Genomic DNA, 7,728 nt, shown 5'->3' with positions numbered 1-7,728 from the left:
AATTTGGCTACATTTAATGTAGTCTTGGGATTCTTGTCCTCTAACAGTAATTTTAAACTATGGTGTTCCGATTCTTTCCTGGACTTTTGCAAAACAGGTGTAATAAAAGTCAAACGTATATCCTCATAAAGACGACAACGTAATAGTACATGTGAAGCAGTTTCAACTTCCAACGAGCCACAAGGGCAGACCCGTGCTGTGTATGGTTTACCCTCAAATCTGCCCTGAAGTAAGGCAGAAGGGAGAACGTTGAATCTGGCGAGGGTAAAAGACCGTCTGTATTTGGGTACCTGAAGACCTGACAGATAGTTAGCTGGAGAGAAACCTCTCCCATGGTCCCTTATTGCTGGATGATTGATCATTTCGCTCATGTGGCATTGTAATTCTACGTCCCAGATACGCTGGCGAATTATAGTCCTAGCTTTCTCGAAGCCTGTCGCTATCAGGGTCTGCTGTGGGATCCCCAAGCCTTTAAGCTTTTCCAGCAGTGTAGCTTTCCATTTGGATTGGTAGGTATCTAATAAGGTTAAAGGTGCCAGCCCAACCGGGAAGAAAATAAGCTTTAGCCAATAATGGATCTTCAATATCCATATCCGAGTACTGATAGGAATTTGCCCAACCTCCAAACGGACCGCTATGTTGGATACGCAAGAGGGGATCCCCAGCAGGCAGCGGAAAAACTTAGTTTGGAATGCCTCTAAGAGAGTAAGGTTTTTAAAGCTGCAGATCTGGGATCCATATAACAATTGTGATAGTATTTTGGCAGCAAAAACCTGGGAGGCTGCCGGTATGTGTTGGCCCCCTTTCCCATAGAAGAATCTTATTAACGCTTTGGTAGATCTTTCTGCATTTGCAATAGTATTATTAATCTGAAAGCGCCAGGAGCCCCTTTCCTGGAAGGTTACACCCAGGTATTTAAAGGTTGCTGCCTGTTCTATTGAGCGATTGTCTATTCTCCATTTGTGCCTCCTCCTTTTTTTAGAGAACACCATGACTTTGGATTTGTTGTAGTTAATTGTTAGTTGTTCGATGCTGCAGTATTTGGTAAGAGATCTCAAAAGTTTTCTTAATCCAACACAAGAAAAAGAAATTAAAACTGTGTCATCCGCATATAAAAGGACTGGGAGGGGCGTACCAGCCAATTTGGGGGGGATGGGCATTTTCTTTCTCCATATTTCCTACTAGCGAGTTGATATAGAAGTTAAATAAAGTAGGCGCAAGGACACACCCTTGCCTGACCCCCTGATGGATTTGGATTTCCTTGGATAGGTGGCCCTGTCGGTCACACCTTACCCGGATCCGTGTATTTTCATATAGACTGTGGATGAGATACAGTAGGCGTTTGTTTATATTTGCGGCGCTTAGCTTTCCCCAAAGCCTGTCCCTCGGTATTAAATCAAAAGCAGATTTGAAATCTATAAAGGCCACGTATAGGGAACCTCCTTTTCTTGATGTATATTTCTCCGCAAGATGTTGGAGAACAAGGCCCTGGTCTAAGGTTGACCGATTTGCCCTAAAACCAGCCTGTGCTTCTGAAAGAATGTGGTCTTGTTCCAACCAGTCCACTAATTTGCCGCATAGGTGGGCAGCGTACAATTTGCTAATGATACTTAGGAGGCTGATTGGCCTGTAATTAGCCGGATCTGATCGGCTCCCTTTCTTGAATAAAGGGATGATGATTGCTAATCCCCAGTCCTCAGGGATAGTGGCCGATTGATCTATGCTGGTAAATAGGGCAGCTAGCACAGGGGCCCACCATTCAACATTAGCCTTAAGGAGTTCCAGTGTAATGTTGTCTACGCATTACAATGTAATGTTGGTAATAACAAGGTTGTGTTGGGATACTGCCAGGGAGACAGTCCATCATGACCCCACGTCGTCTCCGTTGCGATCCATCGACCTCCCGTAGACACGCAGTATCATTCAATTAGCGACACGAGCTCCAGAAATAGCTTGCCACATTCCAGAGCTGATGCACGCTCCATCAGCAGAGTTCGCATAGCGAAAGATGCACTCAAGAGAGCATATTTACAACTTTATTCAGCGTTGGTCAGAACAAAGAGAAAACATGACTGCCTGCTTCAGTGTCTCAGACACACAGAGAGAAACGAAAGCAATAGACAAAACAAACTTCCTGTGAACAGGAAATACGCAGACTTTGTGACTCACAAAGCCTGCTCCCTTTTAAGCTGGAATGGAAATATCGTAACAGGTTGTGCGCTGCACATATCGTCAAAAGTAAGATTCTGTTCTGGTTGCTGTTGCCAACTCCTTCTTTCCAAATAGTCCCAGGCCACACATCAAAATCTCACCCAACTCTTGCATTAAAATCACCCAGGAGGATAATTTTATCTTCCTTAGGAATCTCTGATAGGATGGTATCCAGCTGAGAGTAATTTTTTTCTTTAATGTCTTCATCGGCATCCAGTGTTGGTGCATAAGCGCTTATAATAGTAGCCTGTTGGTTTTTTGTGAGCTTTATTTGAAGGGTTGAGTGTCGCTCATTAATGCCAGTAGGGACTTCTGACAGGAGCTTCACAAGGTCATTTTTGATAGTGAAGCCTACCCCATGTATCCAATGTTCTTGTTCAGATAGACCTTTCCAGAAGAATGTGTAGCCTCCTTTTTCTTCCTTCAGTTGTCCCTCACCTGCTCTTTGAGAGTCTTGAAGCGCTGCAATATCGATGTTAAAACGTCGCAGCTCTCTTGCAATGATGGCAGTTCTGCATTTAGGACGTTTGCTGTCTGTGTTATCTGACAAAGTCCATATATTCCATGTTCCAAAGTTCAATTGTCTTTTACAGCCCCTGGGTGGTGACCCCACTGGGCATGGTAATCCAGTCAGGGGAAAAGGGAGGCAGACTATGCTTAGGGCACCTTTTCTAGCCCCTCCCCCTTTTGGGGGTGAGCAGAGTGGTGTTGGCTATTTGCAGTATAGTAACGCTGCAGAGAGCTTGCTGGGGAGACCATGCATTAAAAAGGGACTCAAAAAGTACTTAAAGGAGGTTTTAATAAAAACAAAAACTCCATTTACACTAAATACATCAACAAACCAGACCCAACCACCAACCCATCCCCCAGGGTAAGGGGAGAGCTAGATGCTGCTTCTTATATACTACACCCAATTGCTGACACAGCTTAATCAATACAACTCAGCAGCACCTGCTATGTTTCACAGCTGTAAAGCTGGGTCTCGTTATTTTGCTCTGGCCCTTGCTCTGGCCCCTTAAAGACATACACATCAGGTGGAACAATGATGAACCTTTACATTTAAAGAAACCATTCAACAAGTGGATCCTAAAAAGGGCTGCTCAGTCATGGATACAGCTGCTGAGTTGCTCAACTGCCTCGTTCCTTGAGTCAGAACTACTAAATCTGTATCCACCGCCCATGTGCCGGTTCATGACTAGGGGCTTCCAGATTTCATGATCCTGCCCCTGTAACCATTTGCCGATCGCCATGGGACTATTGAGGTTTGGGTTGGGTTTTTGGAAGATGCCTGTGCGTGAATTTGTTTTATGTGTGTAGATCAGTGCATGCTGACCAACGCACAGTCTTCGCAGTAAGGCTCTGTTCCGATGGCATGAGTAGTCACGACAAACTGGTAGATCCTATCTGCTGCAGCCTTCATCCTTCTTCACAGCCGTTGTAACATACCGCTTGTTATCATCCGCCTGTTCTGCCGTTGATGACTTCTTGGAACATTCTTTGTCTAGCTCCTTCCCTGTTATGTACTAAGCTTGGATCCTAGGACAATAGGCAAGTAGGATCCTAGAATGCAACAACTGATTGGCTTGCAGGAAAAGACCAATCAGGCTCCAGGATCAAAGCAGAATCAGAAAATCACACGGGACTCATTGTGTAAATAATGTATATAAAAGCCTGAGGTTTGGGGGGCAATTCAATCACTGTTTTACAAGCTGCAATAAAGAGCATGAAATCACTACAGGACTCCAAGTATATTTCATTCCCTTTGACCTTACTGCCTTGGGTGACCCTGCTGAGAGTACGAGATTCCCAACGGCTTCACTCACAAGGTTCATAGGAATGTGCAAGCTCACTCACCATGACAAGGTGATGATCCAGCGAGTGAGAGAACTGACTTAGATTGCACTGAGCCCTAGTCTCATTCGACAAAGCGTTCCACCCAAAAGGCTCTGGCTCTGGTTGAGGACAGCTGGATATGTTTTGGGCCAGGGAACACCAGTAGGTTGCTGTAAGATGAGCATCACGCTCTTTGGGGGGTGTATTGAAAGATACGGTAATTCCCACAGATAAGAAAGGTCACAGGCAGTTTAGGGCTTTAAAGGTTAGCACCAAAACCTTGAACCTGATTCGATACTCCATCTGGAGCCAGTCCAGCTGATGAACAACCAGCTGAATGTGGGATCTCCACAAAGTCCCAGGAATAATAATAATAATAATAATAATAATAATAATAATAATAATTATTTACCGTATTTTTCGCACCATAGGACGCAGTTTTTCCGTCTTAAAAACTAAGGGGAAAAGTCTGTGCATCCTATGGAGTGAATGCAGGGGGGGAGGCAGGCAGGAAAAGCCCCCAAGAGCCACACACAAGCTTCGTGCGGCTCTTGTGGGCTTTTCCCCAGGAGGGAGAAGCGACTGACATGGTCAGTCAGTCCCTTCTCCCTCCTCTAGAAAAGCTTTGCACAATCTCTCCAGCCACGGGGAGGCTGTGCAAGGCTAAAGAGGAAGCCCGGGCAGCAAGCGCGATCCATCCCGCTTGCTGCCCGGGCTTCCTCTTTAGCCTTGCGCGCCTCTTCAGCCGCGGGAGGCTTAGCAAGGCTAAAGAGGAAGCCAGGGCAGCGAGCGCGATCCATCCCCTCGCTGCCCGGGCTTCCTCCTTAGCCTTGCGTGCCTCTCCAGCCGCGGGAGGCTGCACAAGGCTAAAGAAGCCAACTTTTAAAAAATCTCTCAATCTCTACCTCTTTTTCTTTTTTCGTCCTTTCTCCACCCCCTTCTTTTCCTCTGGATCAGTGTTTTTATCTAGATTAACGTTTTAGTTTGGAGGGGGGGATATTATAAAAAAGGAAACTTTGCAGCTTTTATTTTAGTATACAATAAAAACAGATTAAACAAAACACAAAAGAAGGAAATAGCACAGAAGAAGAAGAGAAAAGGGAAAGCCATTTACCAGAGGTAGATCTTAACCCTTGCCTCACCTGGGAGCTTCTCTGGGCAGGAATTCCCTTGGCTTAAGTGGGGTGGGGGGAGAAGAAGAAGAAGAAGAGTTTGGATTTGATATCCCGCCTTTCACTCCCTTTAAGGAGTCTCAAAGCGGCTAACATTCTCCTTTCCCTTCCTCCCTCACAACAAACACTCTGTGAGGTGAGCGGGGCTGAGAGACTTCAAAGAAGTGTGACTGGCCCAAGGTCACCCAGCAGCTGCACGTGGAGGAGCGGAGACGCGAACCCGGTTTCCCAGATTACGAGACTACCACTCTTAACCACTACACCACACTGGCAGGTAGGGGGGTACCTATCTAGACACTGAAGCCACATGTCTCTCCAATGAAAATTGGGAGTGGGCATTGTGTGAAGTGGCTGTGGATCTCCTGCCGCAGACGTGTAGGACTGTATAGAGTTGGGAGGGCCACCCGAGGGTCATCCAGCCCAGCCCCCTCACAATGTAGGAATTACAGCTAAAGAACGCCAGGCATATGGTCCCCCAACTGCTGCTTAAAAGCCTCCAGTGGTGGAGACCCCCAACACCTTCCAAGGTCATAGAATTGCAGGGTTGGAAGGGAACCCCAGGAGTCATCTAGTCCAGCCCCGGTGGACAGCGGGCACGATCCATCCTGTTGCGCAAGGCTAAAGATGCTGCTCAAGGCTAAAGAGGAAGCCAAGGCAGTGAGCGGGATGGATCGCGCTCGCTGCCTTGTCTTCTTCTTTAGCTGCGCTGGAGGGGTTGCGCGGCTATGGATCCCGCTCGCTGTCTTGGCTTCTTTGCTCTTTGGGGCTGGGGGGGGGGGAACCCAGGCTTCCCCCGCAGCCCCGAGAAGCTCTGGGAGAAGCGGACAGGCTGCACGCAGCCTGTCCCTTGCTCTTTGGGGCTGGGGGGGGGGAATAATATTTTCCCCCTTGATTTCCCCCTCTAAAAACTAGGTGCGTCCTGTGGTCCGGTGCGTCCAATAGCGCAAAAAATACGGTATTATTTATACCCCACCCATCTGGCTGGGTTTTCCCAGCCACTCTGGGCGGCTTCCAACAAAAGATTAAAAATACATTAAAATATAGAAATTTAAATAATAATCATCAGGCCAATGGCCCACCTGGTCCAGCATCCTGTTCTTGAAGCTGCTGACCAGATGCCCCAATACAGGCCTAGGCAAACTCGGCCCTCCAGATGCCCCGGGACCACAACTCCCACCATCCCTAGCCAACAGGACCAGTGGTCAGGGATGACGGGAGCTGCAGTCCCAAAACATGCCTGCCCCAATGCAGATAATTACAATGAATCTGCATTTTAGACCATTTGGAGTTTCTGGAGCAGTTTCAAGGGTAGCCCTGTCTGTCTGTCTGTCTGTCTGTCTGTCTGTCTATCTATCTATCTATCTGTCTATCTATTTGTGGCATTTATACCCTGCCTTCCCCAGCTCAGGTGTAGAGCAAGTTAAAGTAGTCTAGTCTGCAGGTGACTGCTGCATGGATCACCATGGCTAGGTTGGAAAGTGACAGGTACGGTACCAATCGCCTAACCTGGCATAGATTAAAAAATGCCAGTTTGGCTATATTTGTGACCAATGCCTCCATAGAGACAGAAGTGTCCAGGATCACACTGGGACTCCTGATGGCGGCTACAGGTGACTATTGCGCCCCATGAAGAGCTGGGAGCTGGCAAACCGAACCGAAATCATTCCAGCCCAGCCATTGGACCCCCCTCTTTAATGGATAGAGATTCAGCCGACTCTGTTTCCTCCAACCCATCACACCCACCTAAAAATTGGCCAACATATCCAGGGTAGCATCTGGCCAGGGCCATGAGGCAGTAGATCCATGATGTTTGTGGTCAGATCTGTGGTTTGAATAAACGGTGAATTTGGGGTTCCCCAGTGCAAAAACACTGAGCATCCATGAGGATCCGTGCTTCGGAACCACAGTTTTGGGCTATGGAGTGGCCAGGAAGCCGTGGATCCGAGGTTTTATTTGCTGCAGGCTGTGTCCCTGGCTATGATGTGTGATTTGACAGTGAATTTGGGTTGGCCCAATGCAAAAAGTGTGAGGATCCATGAGGCTCCGTGCTTCAAAACCATGGCCCAGTTGGTTGGTTTCACACGTGCAAGCAGCCTGTCCACATCCTCGGGTAACGGATTAAAATTGATCCCATGCAACTTGACCAGACAGGGCTCTAGCACTCTCCCGCCACAGCCCTGCTTCTATGGTGGTGTCTACCTCCTTCCGAATCTAAGCGACTTTATCTGCAAAAAAACTTTGCAAAATCATTGCAGGAGATTTTGGGGTCTTTACAAGAGTCTCCTGCTACTATTTTCTGCAGATGCAATAGAGGCGGTGAAGAAAGTCTTCTTCGCTGACGCTGTCACCACTTGGTAGGCTCGACGTTCAGCTCTAACCCATGAGTTTTCTGCCACCGGTGCTCTAGCCGTCTCAGCGACTGTTTCCTCGCCCTCAGCTCCAGAGAAAACCACGGGGCTGTCCAGGCTCCATGCAATCGGAGAAGGCGCATCGGAGCCAGACAGTCGATAGC

Source organism: Podarcis pityusensis (assembly GCF_964106645.2).
Source record: "Podarcis pityusensis genome assembly, chromosome: W".
Taxonomy (NCBI): Eukaryota; Metazoa; Chordata; class Lepidosauria; order Squamata; family Lacertidae; genus Podarcis; species Podarcis pityusensis.
The sequence above is the reverse complement of the archived record's forward strand: the minus strand, read 5'-3'. Positions refer to the sequence as shown.